Genomic DNA, 21701 nt, shown 5'->3' with positions numbered 1-21701 from the left:
AAATTATTATGAGAGAGAAACTGGCCCATTTGTGAAAAATGATTGCCCTGACAATCCATATGTGCCTGTAAAGGGGTCTGAACACATATGAGTGCGAAAGCCTGAAACAACATCTTCCCCTTTCTCCTCCAGGATGTGACACCAAAGCAACAAAGCAGCAGAGGAGAGGAGGAAGACATGGGATCAAAGCAAACCTAGGAGGCAGAGTCCGCAGACTCACACACTCTTTAGCTTCTAAAAGCCACTAAGAGTGGCACAGATGGCCGGCGCCACGGCTCAATAGGCTGATCCTCCGCCTGCGGCACCAGCACCCCAGGTTCTAGTCCCAGTCAGGGCTCCAGATTCTGTCCCAGTTGCTCCTCTTCCATTCCAGCTCTCTGCTGTGGCCCGGGAAGGCAGTGGAGGATGGCCCAAGCGCTTGGGCCCTGCACCTGCATGGGAGACCAGGAGAAGCACCTGGCTCCTGGCTTCGGATCAGCGCGGTGCACTGGCCGCAGAGCACCGGCCGCAGCGTCCATTGTGGGGTGAACCAACGGAAAAAGGAAGACCTTTCTCTCTGTCTCTCTCTCTCACTGTCTACTCTGCGTGTCAAAAAAAAAAAAAAAAAGAGTGGCACAGAAACGTGCAGAGAAAAGCCCATCTTAGGATTCATGTGTTTCCCACATCCCACAAAATAGTAATACTAGCAAATACATACACACCTGTCTGCTTGCCCTGCACTGATCTATACATAGAGTAAGCATTTTTAATCATCACATGCTACCTACAGGATAAATATTATCTTACAAATAAGGAGACTAAGTAACTAGCCAAGACCACTTAGTTCAACAGTAAATGGAGAAACCAGGACATAAGCCCAGATTCTTGGGCTTGCAACAGTGAAACTGGCTGCCCTACCCAACAGTGGTATACAAGATTATTCATTGTACTATGATTTTATGGACAAAATATAAAACAGCTTAAACATAATTCACAATTATTTAATACACTATGACACATGTACTCAATGGAAAATGAGCTGTTAGGGTGGTTCAGTATTGGCTATGGGGATGTCTCCAAGGTAATGGTTATAATAAAAAGGCAAGGTTCAAAATGCCATGGATAGTACAATGTCACTCATGTGAGGGAAATACACACTGACACACATCTACAAATACACAGCTCTCCAGAACAGTAAACAGTATCAAAAAATGGTGCCCAAGACTCCTTCTGAATAGATGTATTTAGATGTAGGAGAGGTGGAAGGTTTACTTTTCACTGCACATTTTTCTCTAATTTTAAAATTGTGCACAGTCAAGTATCACCTATTTATTTAAGGCAAATTGAAAAACAAAGCTGTTTTCCAACCTAATACATAGTGAGAAGGGCAAATAAATAACTTCTTGTCATTTTTCACAGTACAGACTCTGAAATGCTTAGAACAACAACAAAATCACATCAACCACTTTATTCAACTAAATCACATGTTTCTCAAAAATGCAGTAGACTCTAGGTCACAATGATGTATTAAATTCTGTATAAAGAATTGGAAGAGAGGAGGAAGCAGGCTCCAGACACACAGACAAGGTAAGGCTTGGTACGATCAGTCTATTCTGGATATTTGTGTTGAAATACAACATTCCACCCCTTAAAAATGTGCATGGATTACAATGTTAATTCAAATTTTAATTTAAAGATACAATGGACAGGTATCAGAAAAAGGAAAAATTACAGGAAGAAGTACTTCAATGTTTGTGCATATGGTATTTGTGAGAGAATATCATAGATAGATAGATAGATAGATAGATAGATAGATAGATAGATAGATAGAGATGGCAGGTCACTGTGTGGCTAAAATAGGAAAGAGTCAGTCACCTCCATGCCACTAAAGAGACAGAGTCTCATGTCCTACAAAACATGCAAGGCATCTTGCCTGGCCAAATTTAAACAGGGACATTATTTTTAAGCTACTATAATTAGTTCCCATTTGTCTATGAATCAGCCTTTATGAGGCAATAGCATCTAAGCCCCATCAGATGAAACATGAGGCCACATCATGTCTGTTTATTATGTTGAAAAGAAAGGGAGGGTGCCAAGTTTCCTGCAACACCCAATTCAAACACTGAAATTTGGAGGACAGAATGTCCTGTTGTCCACGTTTGAAGATAGGAATATATTTTCATCTAATACAGCAGCCCCAGGTTCAGCTGGCAACAGGAAGGAATTGGATTCCAGGGATCAAAAATAGGACTTAAGTACTAAAGCACCTTCCACTGCTCATATAGGAACTTATTTATATTTTAACCCCTTATGTTGCAGCCTGCTTAGAAGTGCCCGTGTGGTGAACAAACGTGAAAATGTTTCCATCCAAAGATATCTGCCTAAGTGAAAAGAGATTGGCAAGTCTTCAAGAAAGCTATTTTTATATTCCCTGATACACTGCTCTCCGTTTCTTACAAGCAATGAAGTTTCAACCCCAAAAGACAAAGCAAGGGAGGGGGGGCACTCTGACGGCTCTGAAGTCAGATCTAGAAGCACAGCAAAATCTTTCCGTCTCTGAAGGAAGTCCAGCCAGCAAGCAGCCCACAGTAAGGAAGTCACAGTCTCAAGAAAATTGAAAGCTACTTTAGTTAAGTCCCAGAGCCCCAGCTAGAGAGTTATGAGTTCAAAGCCATGCTTCGGAGAGAACCTCATTTAGCAATACACTACGCTGTGGGATCATGGGGCATTTGATTAAGGGTGGTAGGGGAGGTGCAGAAGAAGGGGATACACTCCTCGTTTGAACCAAAAGGAATAACCAAAAAGTGTAAAACCAAAAGTGTTAAAGTCTTCACACTTTCACACACAGGCGTATCTGTATTTTTTTTTTTTAAGATTTATTTTATTTATTTAAAAGAGTTACAGAGAGATTGAGAGAGAGAGAGAGAGAGAGAGAGAGAGTGAGTCTTCCATCTGCTGGTTCATTCCCCAGATGGCCACAGCAGCCAGAGCTGTACCAATTCGAAGCCAGGAGCCAGGAGCTTCTTCCAGGTCTCCCACACGTGTACAGGGCCCAAGGACTTGGACCATCTCCTACTGCTTTCCCAGGCCACAGCAGAGAGCTGGATCGGAAGAGGAGCAGCCGGGACTAGAACCGGCACCCATATGGGATGCCGGCGCTTCAGGCCAGCACTTTAGCCCACTGCCATAGCGCCGGCCCCATATCTTCTTACATAACAAGTCCTACAGGTGTCGGTCCCATTGCTGGATTTACTAGCCAGGTCTCCTTTAGACCACCAACTGGACCCAGCAGAACTTCATTTCTTCCCAGAAAATACGATAACAAGAAGGAGTGAGGGGGTTTGGAGTAATACTTGCCCAGTGTCTAACCCACAGATATTCTGTAAGAACCCAAATGGAATAGCAATACTTTTATAGTTTTTAAGGCTTAGCAATCATTTATATAGTGTTTCCTCATGCCAGGCATAAGATGCTTTACACTTTTTACTTTGAAAAACCCTGATAAGGGCACTATGAATACCCACATTGTACAGATAAGAAAACTGAGGCCCAGAAAAGTTCAGTCAGTACCCTGAGGGTACCTAGCTAGAAAGTGGGATCTGAACATGGGCAGTGTGGCTCCAGAATACACGCTGTACATCACAATATGCAGCCTGTCATCGTAATTATATTAATGTTAAGGTCATCATGCCATGACTGCCCTTATAGTAATCCCAATTTCACAAATGAGGAAAATTGGGCTGAGAGGTAAGTCCCCAGCCAAGGTCATAAAGCAAGCAAACAGCAGGAAGCCAGGATTTGAAACTGAGTCCATGTGACTCCAGACCCTGTACTCACAAAGCTAATAAACTTCCATCCACAAATATTTATTTTGCATCTACTGTGCTCCGGGCTGCATTCTAAAATACTGTGGGTTTTTTTGGTTTTTTTTTTTTTTTTTTTTTTTTTTTTTTTTTTTTTAAGATAAGGTGGCAGTGTTCCCCAGGAGCTGAAAAGTTTTCACTTCACCTCCAGGCCAGATCGACCCCACCCCAAGCTCCCCAGGGCAAAGTCCAAGAGCACAAATACCAGGGTCCAGTTGATTGCTGATGCCAAAGAACTGTGGTGATGATGATGATGATGATGATAACAGAAATATTTTCAATGTTGGGCGACTGCTTCCAAAGGGAATTAGAAGACTCAATTTGGAGGGCGGGGGAGCCCCTCAGAGTGAAATGCTAAAATAATGTGAACAGGTGTGGCCTATCTCAAGAGGTGGAGCATGCTGGGTACTCGGCTCATGCCTACCACCCTCTCACCTCCTGAGGAAGGGCCAGCCCCACCTGGCTCTTACTGGAGGACATTCTGAGGGTTCTCATTCCCAGAACACCCCTCACTGGGGTACCAGAGAGGGCAGATGCCAGGTCTGACACGCCCGGAGTGGTTCTAGCACAGTGCCTTGCAAATAAAAGCCATGCAAGTGTGTCTGGGTTGATTAGATGGAGGGAGCAGGATTTTATTATCTTCAAAGTTAGCTCCTTCCACCATGTAAGTGTTGCCAAGCAGCAGGCCCAGCACTGCTGAAATGGCTGTGTGAGGATCATTTTAATTAGCACTTCCATTGTGTGTATGCAAATGAACATTCCTAAAGTGGGTTCTTCAGAAAGCTCTCCTCAAATCAGCATCCCTCGCTGTGATTTTCCTCCTTCCATCCCTTGCCATGGACAGTAGAGGGAAATTTCAATCAGCCTGAGTCTTAATGATCCTGTAATAATGTTTTTAAGATGCTTTTCTCTGTTCTGATGGCAAGTCTAAAATGAGCATATGTGAAGCACTTCCAGGCACTAGGAGAGCACGCTCCTTCTTTAACTCACTCATCCCCAAATAGGAGAAGAAATGTAGACAGAGGACACCCTCCCAACATCACGGGGCAGAAAAGTGGACCTGCCTGGCTGCTTGGGTCAGCCTGGGACCCCCGGATTCTAGACTGGGAGAGCCATCCCAGTGGCCCCCACTTCTCCCTGTCCCACCTGTTGTGCTTCCAGCCCAGGCAGCTGCTTCCTCTGCCAGCCCCTCCCTGGCCTGATCCTCCCTTTGGCCTCTGGCTTCTGACCTAGAGGCTGGGCGGCCTTGGTCTTGGGCCTGAGCTCAGGAAGAGGCCCAGATGCTCCCTGAGAACTCAACCCTGGCAGAGAGATGAGTGGACCTAGCCCAACCCTGCTCTGGGTGGGACCTCAAAGAGCTGGTCTCCTGGGGAGGCAGGGTGGGAAAACAAGTTCTGGGTGGTCAGTTCTGTCCTGTGTCACCAACTCAGTCCTGTCCTGTGTCAGCCCAGAGAGCCAGTCACAACTTTAAATTACGGACAACACCATGGTGAGAAGCTAAGTTCTTGGAAGGTCAAATGGGGAGTCAGAGGTTATCAGAGTCTGGAATAAACCTAAGATGGTCCAAATGGGGTGGGGAGATCGGGGAGCCAGGAAGGCACTGGAAAGCAAGTTAAATGGCTGCAAAGCACTCCCGGCTTTGGGGCGCTCATCTCCTCATCTGAGCCACTGGCAGAGGCAACAGAGTCAAAGCTGAACAAAGGGCAACAGCACTTACGGGTCAGACAAAGTCCAGAAGGCTGGGGTCTGGCACCAACTGGCACCAGCCATCATGGTAGGGACCATGGATTTTGTTTTGTTTTTAAGCCATTAAGAGCAAGAAGAAAGCAAAGGCCTGGTTAGGGGTGGCTCACGGGCTGTGCTGTTCCCACCTCGTCCATGTGAGAATAATCTCCTTGCTGGTAAGGGCAACTCTGGTGGGAGGCGGCTGAAGCAGGCGCCACTTGAAGTAATGCAGGGTGAATCACATCCAGGCACAGCTGGAAGAATGTGCACAACTGTCCCTGATGGATCACTGTCCCTGATTCTTCAAAAACCTCCGAGAGGAGACCTGGCGTTGAAAGACGAGGAATAAATAATTAACAGAGGAAGGTTCTAGAAGTATGCGCCAAGAGTCTTGGCATCAATATTCGTTAAAAATCCTAGCCAAAAGCATTAAATAAATGAACAGCTAAGAAATGAAACTGGAGATCACCTAGAACTGACACAGGCTCCCTATGAACAAGTACCAAGTTAATCAATTTCCTTTGAAAAATTAGGTTTGTTGGATCAACATTCAGGTGCATAATTTCACTCAAGCCAGACATTAACAGACCTTCATGATATCTGTATGATGAATGAAACATGAGCAATTAGGCAGGTTAATATGTAGATGGATACATGATCATCCTCAAGGAGACCCTACACTGTACATATTTGGTCAACAACTTGTGTTTAGTGACACAAGTGAGGAAGAGATCACTACCAACAATAGATGCCCAAAAACTGGGTTTTAAAAGCTCTTCAAAGGGGCCAGTATTGTGGCACAGGGTTAAGTTGCTGCCTACAAGCCATTAAGTGCCAGTTCAAGTCCCAACTGCTCTACCTCTGATCCAGCTCCCTGCTGATACACCTGGGAAAGCAGGCAAAGATGGCCTAAGTACTTGGGCCCCACCCCTTCCACCTATATGGGAGACCTGGATGAAGCTCTTGGCTCCTGGCTTCAGTCTGGCCCAGCCCTGGCTATTGAAGCCATTTGGGGAAGTGAACCAGCACATGGAAGATTCATCTCTCTCTTTGTAACTCTTTCAAATAATAATGTTGGGTTGTTATTTTTTTAAGTTCTTCGGAGGTTATAAGATGAAGTAAATCCAGCAAGATTAGATTTAAGATGAACCCTGGTCCTTGTAAAGTCAGCATGCATCAGCGGCAGCCCTTGGGTTGACCACAAGCTCCACGCGCACCAGGAATCCGAAGCAGACACAGGAAGGCATGGTAAAGTCTTCACTGCAGGACCCTGAGAGAGCTGCAGGATGGGATGTGTGTGACAGTTCTGGGAGACCCACGGAGGCTCTTCTAACTCTCTTGCTATTTACCACAGTACCACAGAAAAATTCCACAAAGCTCGAGGAGAATGTGGGGCTGGGGTCCAGGGGAAGCCATCAATCAGGACATTCCTTATGACACCCTGTAGAGTCCCAGCCCAGCAGGTATAACCTCCTCTTGGGACCTGCCATAGTTGTTGCTGGTTCTCTCAAGATCGCCATTCTCAAAACTAAAAACCTAAGGACCCCTGGCCGCAGGGGCCCTTTGAGTGTGGCGACACTCTTCTCACCCTGGGGCTGGTGACTGACAAGCCACCCTCCCTGGCTCGGAATGCCTGCTTGGAATTAATCCTTAGCTCCTCGCTCAGATGAGCATCTCTGGAGTTATTTTTTCCAAGGAAGGGGACGTCCCTGAAGGAAATGCGTGTATGCCGAGCAGAGAATAGAGCAAATCCTTGCTGACGCAGTCCAAATCCTTGGCCAAGACACTTTGCTGCTCTGCACCCAGACTCAGGACTCAGGACCCAAGACAGGGGAGGAGCAGAGGCTCTCACATGGCTGGAAGCCAAGAAGCCCCCACGTGGCTGCAGAAGCCCCTAGGACTGAAGACGCTGGGCTTGTTCCAAGCTAAAGCTGAACACCATCTAGTTCACACAGTGAGAAAAGAGCGAGGGGAACAGAGCAGTGTTGAGGCAAGCAGGTTGCAGAGCCCCTTAAAGTAGGCCCTGGAGTCTTTTGGAGTACTTTTCCCAAAACGGGCACCTGTAGCCATGCGGTGGTTGGCTAGTCAACAGAGGAGCCGAGGGCACCCCCACCCCCACCCCCACCCCCACTGAGCAGCCCTGGACTGACCCCAAGTTACTTAGGACCAAGAGTGATGGGGGGAGAGGTCAAATGGTCTTCAGTGATCTGGAACCGATCTCAGAGAAGCGCGTCATCCGTGGACAGGCAGGCAGGGAGCTCGCCACACCCCACCCTCCGCTGCACTGGGAAATTAACCCTGAACAGAACAACCTAGGAGGTAAAGCACTGCCCAGGAGCCCAGAGGTAAGTTTTAGAGATGGAAATACGCAAGCAAGCAGTTCCAGACACGCCATCCTGTATCCCACTCTCCAGGGACGGGTGTGGAAACCGAAAGATTCACACTAGTCTTTGGCCTGACACCCAGCAGCTCAGACAAGTGCTGTGTACACTCGCTCTTGCTCTCGCACTCCGTCTCCTAAGCCTTCCCTTCTCCTGCCTTCTCCAGGAAGGACACAGCCACTGGGCACTGCCAGTCTTTAATGCATGCTAAATCAGGACAATCTGGAGAGAGGAGTTGCAGTGACAGCAGCCAGAAGCGGACGGCTGAAGCAAGAGGCCCCGAGTGTCTGAAACCTCAACCCTGAATGTGCAATTCCTCTATTTACTTAGAAACCGTTGCCGATGCTTTTCCCCGCCCAAAGATAACTAGGACAAACCCGGAAAGGGAAGGGGAAGCAGTGAGCTAAGGGCTGTTGTAAACCTGGCACCGTGCAGAGGAAAAGCGCCTTGCTTGTTAGGACACGGTTTTCCTCCCCAGGAAAAAAAAAAAATGTAACAATGTCACACTATGAATAGTGACTTAGGCTGCGACCAGGCACAAGCAGAGGCAGGGAGCTGCCACCCTCACCACCACCACCACCCCCTGCCCAGAAGACTTGGAGACTGTGGTGTTGCAGCAGAAAGAACATGGCATCTGCAGTCAGAGGAGGCAACGTGAGTCCTGGCTCTGCCTGGAATGAGCTGTGTGACATCAGGCCAAGCACTCCACCTTTCTGAGCTGCAGTACGCTATTAGTTATGTAATGAATGAGTTAGATGGGCTGGCCACATCATTTTCCTCCAGCTCCCACATTGTTATACTACTAACACTGCAGCAAGTATTTACTGAGCCCCTTCTGCGTGCCAGGTGCTCGGCTGGATCCTAAAGATGCTTTTGTGCTCCAGGAACCTTCCAATCCACATATGCCCGAGGCTGAGGAACAAGCCTCTGGGGTACATGTGAGCAGGATGGAGGATCCCAGCAGAGAGTGGAGCACAGAGCAACTGGAAGCAGCCTCCCAGGAGTGACACCTGGGTAAGCATTTGAAGTAGAGGGTAACTAGGCCAAAGGAAAGGGAGGAGGGAAAAACAGGTGCAAAAGCACTCGGAATGGCTCAACATGGCATGCGCGATGGGAGGAGAGCTGGGAGATATAGGGCCTCCTCGGCCATGCTAAGGAGAGCTTTGGCTCAGCATCCCCAGGCCCCTCGCCTTCCCTGCTGTTCATCACGACAGGTCCCTATATGGCCACATTCTCAGGGTCAGGTCTGCTTACGCAAACAACCCACCCCTTCCCCCAGCCCTCTCCACTTGCCACCCTGCACAACCAAGCTGCACCTGCTGACACAGCGGCTTCCTGTCTGGCACCCAGCAGGTCTCACTTTCAGCTCTGGCCCAGCCCCGAGTGCCCAACCCATGTCAGCTGTTCCAAATAGTTTCCATATTCCTCAAAGCCACAACCACATCCCACCCACCCAACTCTCAAGCTCCGTGGACGATTCCCACCCCCTCTGTTCCTGAGAAGGACTGTGCAGCACAATTCCCGTAGCAACCCTCACGCCCACCTGTCCCAAGTTCCTTTCTAAATGGCCCCGGCAAAGCCACAGATACCTCTGCTTACAAGTACAGAAGAAGGTTCAGACTCTTAACATCAACGCAGAACTGTAGGCATCAACCAAGGAAGCCTGTTGCCTCTGCATGTGACGGGGCCCTGACAGAAGCACTCTTAAGTGGGATAAGGTATATGGATGTACTTGGATGCCAATGGGTATTCTGTAAATACTATTAGCCCCTCCATAAATGTTGGCTGAATAATGAGTAAACAAGTCAATGGCTTCGATGTTGAGGAGGCAATCTATAGCTGTAAGATATGCAGTACCATCAGGCATGTGGCCAGGAATGCAGCCCGGAAGTCTGCCAGGAGGATCCTTTCTGAAACAGAATGGCAAGGCCTCTGTAAGAGTGATCTCCGGCCCACTAGGTGCCACCCCATGCAGCACTGAGTCATTTCAGTGCCATTGATTTTGGAAATAATTTCCTAAAACAAATACAATATATTTAGCATAAAATATATACACAGGGGAGGACACTGCCTAATGATTAAACTGCAGGTTGGGAGGCCCACATCTCATATTGGAGTGCTGGGCAGGAGTCCCAGCTCTGGCTTCTGCCTCCAGCTTCCTACTAATGCAGACCTGGGAGGCAAAAGTGATGGCTCAAGTAGTTGGGTTCCTGCCACCCACTGAGCTCCTGGCTCCAACTTTCACACCCTACCCTTGCCCACTGTGGGCATTTGGGGAGGGGCACTCTGTCTCTCCCTCTCTCTCAAATGAATAAATTTTTTAAAAGTGTACACAATAGGGGCCAGTGCTGTGGCGGAGCAGGCAAAGCGGACACCTGCAGCGCTGACATCCCATATGGGCGTTAGTTTGAGACCCAGCTACTCCACTTCTGATCCAGCTCTCTGTTATGGCCTCAGAAAGCAGTGGAAGATGGCCTGAATGCTTGGGCCCCTGCACCTGGATGGGAGACCTAGAAGAAGCTCCTGGCTCCTGATCAGCCCAGCTCCAGCTGTTGTGGCCATTTGGAAAATGAACCAGTGGATGGAAGAGCTCTCTTTCTGCCTCTGCCTCTCTGTAACTCTGCTTTTCAAATAAATAAATTAATTTTAAAAAAATCACACAATAGGTATAACATATTGCAGATATTCTACACTGTGTGCGGTATGCACACATTTTTTCATGCTCTATGCACCATTAGAAGCCCACAGCCAATGCCTACTGGCACAGGTCCACTTGTAGACACTGTCTGCAGCCCCCACGACACCACCCGGTGTTGAACACAGTCTACAGCACATATTGTTTACTCTGCTAAAACCCTCCTGCCATTGATTTTGTTGTTGTTGTTCTGGGCAATGATTCTGATTCATTATGGCCAAGAGATAGTACACAACTGGTTTTGCATCTGCCACAAAGAACTTAAACACCAAGTATCACCCAGGATATTAAAATTTAAGTCTCAAGAGTGCCAGCGTGCATCGGTTGGCTTATGGACCTGGAAGTACCAGTCATCAGAAATATTCCACAGAATGCCAAGATTAAGCCCCTTCTTTCCAGTTCACCTCTGCACCATCTTCTAAACAGAGCTACAGTAATCCATAAGCTGTACTTTGGAAATTTATATTCATTAAATAAAAGTTAAAAAAATCAAAATAAAAATTAAAAAACAGAGCTACAGAGTCTCCTCCTAGTCTTGCAATTGCGTTCAGGGTTATACTGTGAGCAGGTGAGCATACATTCACTGTGATGTGTTTGGTTTTCTTTCATGTTTTTACAGGCAGCCCTGAGGAACAAATAAAGACATCAGGAAGCCTTCTCTGTTGATATTCTGCTCCTCCAACCCCACAGAAGTTGTGGGGCAGCCACTGCTCCCATTTCCCAAATTCACCCCAGCACTGAGCGTGTGCTGCATTTGACCAAATCCTAGAGCATTAGAGTTTGAGGGAAGCCCAAATATGGTCTCAGTTTATATCAGAAACAACTAAAGCCCAGGGAGGGGAGATGATTCCAGGTGGATGGGGCTCGAGGCTGGCAGGTGGCCATGGTGAGAATTCCACTTCCCCAGGCCCTGTCCAGTGGCCCAGGAGCCTGATGAACTCTCAGCCCCAAACCAAGAAGGAAAAAATGAATGGGGTTGAGATGCTATCTCTATCTTGGCTAGTGTTCTGTTTTCAGAAGTTTACAAGTATTATATGGGGAGGGAAAAGGCAATTCTAGAAGAAATATAAACTGTTGATCACAATAGTTCAATAATGAGAATGATCTGGATTAAGTTCACATGGTTATTTAAGTGTTAGGTTGGTTTGTTAGATTTTTCTTATTGGTGTGAAGTGTTTTTTTTTTTTTTTAAGATTTATTTATTTATTTGAAAGAGTTATAGAGAGAGGGAGATCTTCCATCTGCCGGTTGACTCCCCAGATGACTGCAACAGCCACGGTTGTGCCAGGCTGAAGCCAGGAGCCTGAAACTTACTTGATTTCTCCCATATGCACAGCAGGGACCCAAGCACTTAGGTCATCTTCTGCTGCTCTTCCCAGGCCATTAGCAAGGAGCTGGATCAGAAGTGGAGCAACCAGTGCCCATACGGTACACGAACTGGTGCCCATATGGGACGGCAGCATTGCAGAAGGCAGCTTTACCCGATGTGCCACAATGCTGGACCCCTGAAGTTCCTTTCCTATAAGTTCCTTTCGTATAATCTACAGGACACCCTGACGGTACAGAGCCCAGAAAGCTAACAATTCTTGGCTTTGTTAAAATGGGGGTGACTTCTATTGTCCACTGTAGTATTTTTATCTGCTAACTGTAAAAAGGGGTAAAAAACCAAGAAACATTGAACCTGTTCAAGTTCAGTAGTTCAGCCCTATCTGAAAGAAAAAATACTGGAAATATTTAAGAACCAATATAATTAGTAAATTTATATTAATGTTCCCAACATGCAACTGTTATGTGCAAATCACATTATACTGAGTACATAATATGTTTCAAAACTAATATGATGATTTGATATTTGTAAAGAATATAAAAAAATTAAATTATTGTTTTCTTTCCTTCCCCTTACTTAAAAAATGCACAAATCTCTTTAAAGCAAAAAACAAATTTGTTTCACTCTACTTTCTCAACTATATTTCTCCTTATCATTTTAAATTTAATTTCCTTACTTAAAAAAGAGGGATACCACAGTGATGTTTTGCCAAACCTCAAAGATTCATTGATATTTCAAGATAAAATTTTAAACTTATACCAGTGCATCAGGGGTTACAAAACCCAAAGCCTCAGATGACCAAACAAGTCACAAGTGGGCAGAACGGGACGGGGACTGCATCACACTGCATCTCAGGTCCCTCACCTGAGTGGACAGCTGCTGTTCCACTCCAGCCCGTGGTCCCATCCAAGAAGTGATCCGCTATTGCTAAATATTCTGGTTTTCCAAGCATAGCTAGAAACAGAATTATGCAAAATCTTTTGATTTTAAAAGTCTGACCACTATTTCAAAACCTTTTCAAACACTGGTGCTTTGTGGATAGCTGGTGTGCAACCTGCCTCGGAGGACAAAAATGCAATAAATGTGATCAACTCAGGGAACAAATGTAACATCCAGAAATATGAATTGTGCTGGGAAGTGATGGCTAGTATATCTATACACCCCTTAAAAATACACATATTGGGGCCGGCACTGTGGGGTAGTGGGTAAAACCGCCACCTGCAGTGCTAGCATCCCATATGGGCATAGTTTAAGTCCCAGCTACTCCACTCCGATCCAGGTCTCTGCTACGGCCTGGAAAAGCAGTGGAAGATGGCTCAAGTGCTTGGGTCCCTGCACCTGTGTGAGAGATCCAGAGGAGGCTCCTGTTTCTGGATTGGTGCAGCTCTGGCTAATGCGACCATCTGGGGAGTGAACCAGCAGATGAAAGACCTCTCTGTCTCTCTTTCTGCCTCAGCCTCTCTGTAACTTTGTCTTTGAACAAAATAAATAAATCTTTCTTTAAAAAAAAGTATTTCCCCAAAACAGCTTTCCTCTTGGCTGGAGAATGGGACAGCTGGGGCAGGGGGAGAAGGAATAAATGAACTTGAAGAAAAAAATGAAGTTAGCTGCTAGAAAACAGAAAGGGTGAAAGTGCTTCTTCTTCTGTTTTAAATTAAAACAACAGCAACTCACATAGGAGAGCATTTCCAGCTTTTGAGCCCATATTGGGACAGTTCCAGAAGTTGCAAATATTGACACTAGGCTGCCTTGAGTATAGCTGCCTTCCCAAACTCTTCCCCAGCTGATCAGAAAGGCCCTCTGAGAGCTAGTACCTGCCTCACAGAGCTATCCAGAAACAGCCACATTTAGAATGGCGTATGACTAAGCATGCTAACTGGGCAGGGGAGTGTCACCTCCTAAGAATGTAAAAGTGTTATATATGCAAATCATGCGTGTGCATGGTTCCTGGCTGCTCTCTCCAAAGCATCAGAACCAATACTTAACCAATTATAATAGTGAAAGTTGAATTATGCACATTCAATAAGCACAAATAACAGAGGGCTTTTTTTTTTTCAAGTATACCTCTGCAGGAACCATTTTTTCAATCACTGCCATAATCAGCAGAGTGGGGAATTTCTCTTTGAGTGAAGAAAACATGGGATGAGTCATCCCTATGCTGATAGGCAGACTGCAGGATGAAGATACTGCTGGAGGCAGGCATCAGATGGTGCCTTGTCTAAATCAGTCAGTGGGACATCAGAATGACCTCCTCCCGGGACATGCAGTAATCGCAGGAGGTGATGCTGACCTTGTGATGGTGACAACCCAAGCCCCAACTCATGTTTTCCTCCCCAAACCAGGGCAGGAAAGAAAGGCAAAAATGTCTCCCACTCTCTATACGGAGTCACTAGGTGGGAAGGTATGGATGGAAAAAGTATGCTTTTATGTGTGGCCAGCAAAGGTGATAAACTTCCTGTTTAAAAAGTGCAAAATCAGGGCCGGCGCTATGGCGTAGTAGGTTAAGCCTCCTCCTGCAGCGCCGGCACCCTATATGGGCACCCGTTCAAGTCCCAGCTGCTCCATTTCCAATCCAGCTCCCTGTTAATGGCCTGGGAAGGCAATGGAAGGTGGCCCAAGTGCTTGGGCCCCTGCACCCATGTAGGAGACCCGGAGGAGGCTCCTGGCTCCTAGCTTCAGATTGGCCCAACTCCAGCAGTTGTAGCCATTTGGAGAGTGAACCAGTGGATGGAGAATCTCTCTGTTTCTCCCTCTTCCTCTCTGTAATTCTGCCTCTCAAAATAAATCTTTTTTAAAGTGCAAAATCAAATGTGCAAACTAACACCTAAGAGTTGTCGCCACTGCATAAAATGGATATAGCCTTGGCCAGAAGGTGGCCTTACACGCCTCTGGTAATATGGACCAACATAGCAGCCCAGAGAGGTTCTTCCAGACAACAGATCGGTGCAGAGCTACAAACAACAGCACACAATCCACACAGCAGGGTGGGGATCAGCACCATTGGTTCCAGACAATGAATTCGACCCTTCACTTCAGGGAGGTGACAACTCACGCAACTAAATTTGGGACATTTTCTGTGGGCACGGAGAATCTCTTTTTTAAGAGTTATTTATTTGAAAGGCAGTTATAAAGAGAGAGACAGGGAGAGAGATCTTCTGTCCGCTGGTTCACTCCCCAAATGGCTGCAATGGCCAGAGTTGGACCGATCCAGAGCCAGGAACCAGGAGCTTCTTCCGTGGTCCCCACATGGGTACAGGGCCCAAGCACTTGGGCTGTCCTCTGCTGCTTCCCCAGGTGCATTAGCAGGGAGCTGATCAGAAATGTAACAGTCAGGACTCAAACCAGTACACACACGGGATGCCAGCACTGTAGGCTGTGGCTTTACCCACTACACCAGAGTGCCAGCCCCATTCTTAAGACAAGGAAATTGGGTCTGGGCTGCTTTATAATTTGCCTGAACTCTGAGGTTGGAAACTATCAACCACAAAGGATTCCAAATCCCACATTCTGTTGCAAGACCTTGCTCCTAAGTGCAGTGGTGAGACGTTCCATTGAAATGGCCATAACTTGCAGGTCAGCTCATGGCAACTGCACCTCACTTCAAATCCATATTTGTCTAAAGCAGCTAAATAGAACACTGACCAGAAACAGCCTTAAATCCTCTTAGAAACAAAGGAAGAGAGGAGGAAAGAAATTGGCCTGACATATCCCCATACACGGAAAATTTTGAAACTCAGGTCAAAGAACCCTCACCCCAGCTGCTAAAGAACGTGAGGCTCAGACCAAATGCAGCAGTTCAAAAACCTCAGTCCAAAGACAAATAGAGGAAAAGCATTCATAGGCCAAGTGGTGACAGAACTACAAATTTTTCTAATCATTGTTTGAGAGTAAAAGGTTTATTATGATTCTCCTTTTTTAAAGGTAACATGTAAACATAAATAGAAAAAAGTTTGAAAGAACAAAAGGACATGTTGTGAAAAGAAACCCACCTGCTGCCCTCCCACCAGGCTGCCCACCCAGGCAGCCCCTCCAGAAGCACAGCTCTGCTGCTTCGTGTTTCACCATTGTAAAAAAAAAAACAAAAAAACCTTTCATTTATTTTCACTTTATTTGAGAGACAGAGACAGACAGACAGATCTTCTATCTGCTGGTTCACTCTCCGAATGCTCACAACAGCTGGAGCTCAGCCAGGAGCCCAGAACTCCATCCAGGTCTCTCACATGGGTGGCAGAAATCCCAGTCCTTGATCTATCACCTGCTGCTGCTCAGGGCATGCATTAGCAGGGAGCTGGATCAGAAGCAGAGGGGGGGAAAAAAAAAAAGCAGCAGCAGAGGAACCAGAACTCAAACCACGCGCTCCAACATGAGAGGCAGGCATTGCAAACAGCGACTTAACCTCCATGCCAAATGTCCATGCTGATCTCACCGTTTTTGAACATTCCACCTTTCAAGTCCCATGGGGCATGGGAAAGCTCCTTTTTTTAACTCCTGGACTCACTCACTGAGGGAGGCAGGGAGAAGCCCCACCTCTGGCCCTTTCAAATGCCAGTAAGTTTTGTTCCTTTTTGATCTGATTTAGGTTTCCCTCTGTGAGAAAGGAAAACAGGGCTGATCTGGATCACCATGAGAATAGCATGCACTGCAAACCTCATTTTGCCCTAAACCCTTGGTTACAGACAAGAACATCACACAGTCACCACTCATTTTCCGGACAGTCAGTGCTCCAGCAGTCCCACTCCAAATCTTTTCACTGAAACCCAGGAGTCTGGAAATACACGTAAAAGCAAGGGAGGGCTGTCCATTGCCAGAGGAGGTGCCCCGGCCCCTGTTCAAACCTGCTCACCAGCCTGCCACCAACCACTGAACGAGCCTCCAGTTCTTTTGTCACCATTTCCACAAAAGGCCCGAGAAGACCGAGTCCGGTGAGAGTGGGGGGTGAACTGTTTCCTAACAAGGGAATCCTGAAGACACTCAAAAGCCTTTTGGCAGGGAGCTGAACTGAAAGGTTCACAAGGCAGTCGGAGGGAGGAGGCAGAAAGCTTCAGAGCTGGTGATGGTGGGCAGGGTGCAGAGATGACCACGGAGCTGGAAATGGCAAGATGCAAAACACCCACCTGAAGTCTGGCAACAAAAACGGAGGAGTCCAGCGAGAAGAAGCTCAGCAGGGCCGTTCGTGAAATGAACAAACCCAGAAGCTGCATCTTACGCCAGAAGCTCCCGGATAGAAGAAAATGTGTGTGATTCAGAAGTGACTTCTCATGGGAGGCAACGGCAGTTGGGGGACAGTGTTCCCTGAAATGCACTGATCTCAGTGCCGTCCATGTGTGCTGTGCTTTTTCTCACAGCATATACCCCTGACACTTCAAAGATATCCAAAAATCTCCCAAACTGTGGCCCTGCAAGCCACGACGCCTGTCTGAGCCTCTTAGCACAACGTTAGCACGTCTCTCGTTGCAGAATTACTGATGTTTGGGCATGTTTTTCACTTCATGAACCTTCAATTAATGAACTTCTGGATGATAATGATTATAACATGAAAAAAATCTGAAATTTATTAACAGTGAATTAAACTTAACAGTCATCAAAATGGCTTGTAGAAGCTCCAGTGCAAATAAAGAACAATGTGGTTTACAGGCTATTGGCAAAGGATACTGGTCTCTCTGTGTGCCCGCCAAAGGCACCGCCACGTGCCAACTGCATAAATGCAGTTTATAATTCACTCAGCCAACCAGATTTACAATTATGCAATCCTAAAACCAATTCTCTTGATTTGGTGGAGTCAGAGTATTTCAAACTTTTTATATAATGTGAGGCTTTATTACTACTTTTATATCACATTATCTCATTTGTATGATTCATATTTGTATAAAATGTAATTATACCACATTCATTAGCAGGTGTCTTCATTTACTTTTTAGTAGGGACTTCATCTGAAAATCCACCCTTTGCTTTCCCCATTTTCTCTGTTGAGAGCCTACACATCTCCTCCTTTTTCTTCACCTTACACATTCTGAGAGCTTTAAATACCATCTAAATGCTGATGCCTTACAACAGTTCCATCTTCAGCTCCATCTTCAGCCCCCAGTCTACTCTGCCTCTCTACAAGCTCATTGAACAGGCATCGCAAGCTTGTGCTGCCCCAACAGAACTGAGGGTCCCTCTTTGTTCCTCATCTCAGGAAATGACAACGACGCTCATCCAGCCAAAAACACTGGCCTCACCTTTGACTCTCACACCCACATCCATGCCAACAGGTTGTTATTCTGCTCAGGTCTCTTCCAACGGGGCCTGACCACTCTCCAAGTAACATCCCAACTCCTTTGCATAGCCCACAAGATCTGGCTCCCACCTGCCACACTAATCTCATTTTGCATCTCTCCCTCCCTATAGCCTCCTCCAGCCCAAGTCCAGCCAAACTGGCTGCCTTCCTGTTCCTCTGTCACGCCAAGCTCATCCTACGTCAAGGGCCTTTCTTTCCAGTTGCTGTTCCCTCTGCCTACACACTCCTCTTCAGATTCCTCTGCTCCATTCAGATTGCCACACAAATTAAGCTGTTTGTCTCGCTCGCTCGCTCACTCTGTGTGTGTGTGTGTGTGAGAGAGAGAGAGAGAGAGAGAGAGAGAGCACCTTTTCTGAGCATTCTTTCAAATAAACCCCTCAACTTGCTTTATTTTTTTCATGGCAGTTATGAAAAGATATGTAATCTATTTAGTCATTTGTTTCATTCCTAAAACACTCGGTAGGCACCCAGCAGCTGCTCTAAGAGCTGGGAATATAACAGAAAACAAGAGGAACAAAGATCCCTGCCCTCACGGAGCTCACACTCTGGTCTGTCACCTCCTCTCAACTCCAAGCTCCAGGGAGACACAGATGCCGACCACTGAAACCCCAGCTGCCAGAACCTAGAACCCAGAGCAGTGCCTAGGTACAGTATCGGCACTGGCACAGACAGACCAGAGCAGCGCCCAGGCCCGGCGTCGGCACTGGCGTGGGCAGACCAGAGCAGCGCCCAGGCCCGGCGTCGGCACTGGCGCGGACAGACCAGAGCAGCGCCCAGGCCCGGCGTCGGCACTGGCGCGGACAGACCAGAGCAGCGCCCAGGCCCGGCGTCGGCACTGGCGCGGACAGACCAGAGCAGCGCCCAGGCCCGGCGTCGGCACTGGCGCGGACAGACCAGAGCAGCGCCCAGGCCCGGCGTCGGCACTGGCGCGGACAGACCAGAGCAGCGCCCAGGCCCGGCGTCGGCACTGGCGCGGACAGACCAGAGCAGCGCCCAGGCCCGGCGTCGGCACTGGCGCGGACAGACCAGAGCAGCGCCCAGGCCCGGCGTCGGCACTGGCGCGGACTTGCTGAATGGACGGAATCCTGCCACCAGAGCCATCATCTGCTCCCACCATGGAGCTCCTCCTGTCCTATTTATGTGGGACCCTAACTATCCACTGCGTCCCCTCAGACAGGGCAGCCAGCCTCCTGGGGCTGAGAGGGGTCCCTAACGCTGAGTCTGACTGACTTCCCTTCTGTCCCACTCTAACATCTTGCACCCTGCAAGCTCCCCAGGTGCCAGTGCCACTGGTGTTTGTCTCATGGGGTCAAGGAACGCCCAATCCCCATGGTGGGCGCTGCCAAGGCAGCCAGTGTTAAAGAGGCCAGCTCTCCTCTGCAGAGTGGCTAGAATCAGAATGCAAAGGACATGCCTCACAGGAGTCCTTCCCTGGCCCCTCACACAAGACCCCCCCAGCCGCTGATGGGCTCTCATCGTCCCAGCATTCGAACCCACCTCGCCTCTGCACACTGCCACAGAGGCAAGACGACGACCTGCTGGGAGGGGCAATTACATTTCTTTTGAAGAAAAGGAAGAGCACTTATTAACCGTGACACACAGTTAATTCATCTTTCAAGAAAATGGCAGCTGGAGTGATGGGAAATTAAAAAAGAAAATGCAAATCTCTCGAGGAACCACTCTGGAAGTGTCAGGAAACAGGGATGTAAAACCCCTATTTCCAACTCACTTGCGTTCCCATCTTAGTGCCCTGCCTAGAAGCAGCGCCCTGCTCCACTGCCCTCTCACAGCACAAGCAGCTGAGGATGGCGACGGCGCTGCAAAAGCAGAGGCAAGAAGCCCCCAGGTGCTGGCGAGCTGAAGCGGGCTGGGCTTGGCATCTATTTCTTCCTACAGCACGGACACTCCAGCTTGAAAAAGTGGATAAATGGGGTGCCAGGCTGTACATCTTAGAGCCAAACAGCATGCAGTATCACCTCGTATTTGCCCAGCACTTCATTCCCTTGGAAGCACTCTCACATACATTACCTCTTTCAGTCTTCAAAGCAAGCAACTCCGTGATATAAATGGGGCACGATACATTTCTCTGTCTGGGGCCATAAAAGGTCAAACAGCTCACCCAAGATGCCACAGTGGAAGTGGCAGAGCCAAGAAGACCCCAGAACCCAGATGTGCATGGGCCCAGCCCAGTGCCCTTCCTTCTCTATAGAAAAGAAAGCACAGTTCTCTGCAAATCCCACCCTACGATCCTTTCGCTGCTGCAGAAGATTTAAAAAGAAGCGTATTCACCAACGGCTGAAGGTGGTGGGAAGATGCATTGGTCTTGGAGCTCTGGGCAGAGAGAGGGCTTCACAGACTCTTCCAAAGGATGCCAACTCCTGCAATGACAAACATACAAAATACCTGGCGTGAACCACAGCGCTCTGCAGCCTCGCCTCAAGGGGGCCCATCCAAACACCCACTGGCAGGCACCTCGCTTAGGCTCAAAGCCCCACCCTCCTCCTCCAGCCTGACTCCCTCCTCTCCTTGACTTTCCAAAGTAGAACAAGAATCTTCAAGTAGCCAGCTGCAATGGTCCCTAATAGAACTGTAGGACCCAGATGAGGGGAGCTTCAGATCACAAACTGAAAACACAGTGGGTCACATCCAGCCTGTAGACAGGTGTTGTTACAGGTCATCTGCAGGATATGCTCAGAGACTGAGCCAAAACTTAAAAATCTGAGATGTCACACAAAAACCCAGACTTCTGGCTTTTCTTTAAAACAACAAAATATTTGCCAGCATCATGGTATAGCTAGTTAAGCCGCACCCTGCAATGCCAGCATCCCATAGGAGCAACAGTTCAAGTCCTGGCTGCTCCACTCTGATCCAGTTCCCTGGGAAAGCAATGGAGGATGGCCCAAGTATTTGGACCCCTGCCACCTATGTGGGAGACCCAAATGGAGCTCCTGGTTCCTGGCTTCAGTCTGGCCCAACCACGGCTGTTATGGCCATTTTGGCAGTGAACTAGCAGATGGAAGATCTCTCTCTCTCTCCCTCTCCCTCCCTCTCTCTCTCTCTCTCTCTCTAACTGTGACTTTCAAATTTCTGACATATCTCTCAACATGGCCCACATTTGTATCTGACAATGATACAGCTAGGGGTCCTCAGCAGCAAGTGCTCTTCATAGGCAGACTTGGCTGCTCCACTATGCCACAGTCCTCACCACTCCCTGTTGTTTTCCTCAACATGGAGAAGAACTGTGTTTGTCATTTATCATTGCTCTTGCATCATTTTTTTTTTTTTTGGTGGTGGTACAGAATTTTTTTCTTCTAACTATAACTGTAAAAAAACTGGAAAAACAAAAGAAAATGGGGCCAAGTTCCAAGGGAAAAAATGGTAGAGCACATACAGCAACTGAAGCTAGTAGCTCACTCTTGTTGACACTTGCAACCTTTGAACAAGTACAATT

At 47.6% G+C, this 21701-nt stretch overlaps 1 protein-coding gene across 47 annotated transcripts in view; it reads right to left on the bottom strand.

Annotated features, from left to right (window-relative positions):
* Positions 1-21701, bottom strand: part of SORBS1 (sorbin and SH3 domain containing 1) — a 237798-nt gene that overhangs the window by 147545 nt on the left and 68552 nt on the right. For all 47 annotated transcript variants that reach the window (XM_062215205.1, XM_062215217.1, XM_062215218.1 and 44 more), the window contains exon 2: positions 20540-20628. The gene's annotated coding sequence lies outside the window, so the exon portion shown is untranslated. The remainder of the gene's footprint in view (positions 1-20539; positions 20629-21701) is intronic.

This window comes from Lepus europaeus, chromosome 17 (genome assembly GCF_033115175.1).
Source record: "Lepus europaeus isolate LE1 chromosome 17, mLepTim1.pri, whole genome shotgun sequence".
NCBI classification, from domain to species: domain Eukaryota; kingdom Metazoa; phylum Chordata; class Mammalia; order Lagomorpha; family Leporidae; genus Lepus; species Lepus europaeus.
The sequence above is the reverse complement of the archived record's forward strand: the minus strand, read 5'-3'. Positions and strand labels throughout refer to the sequence as shown.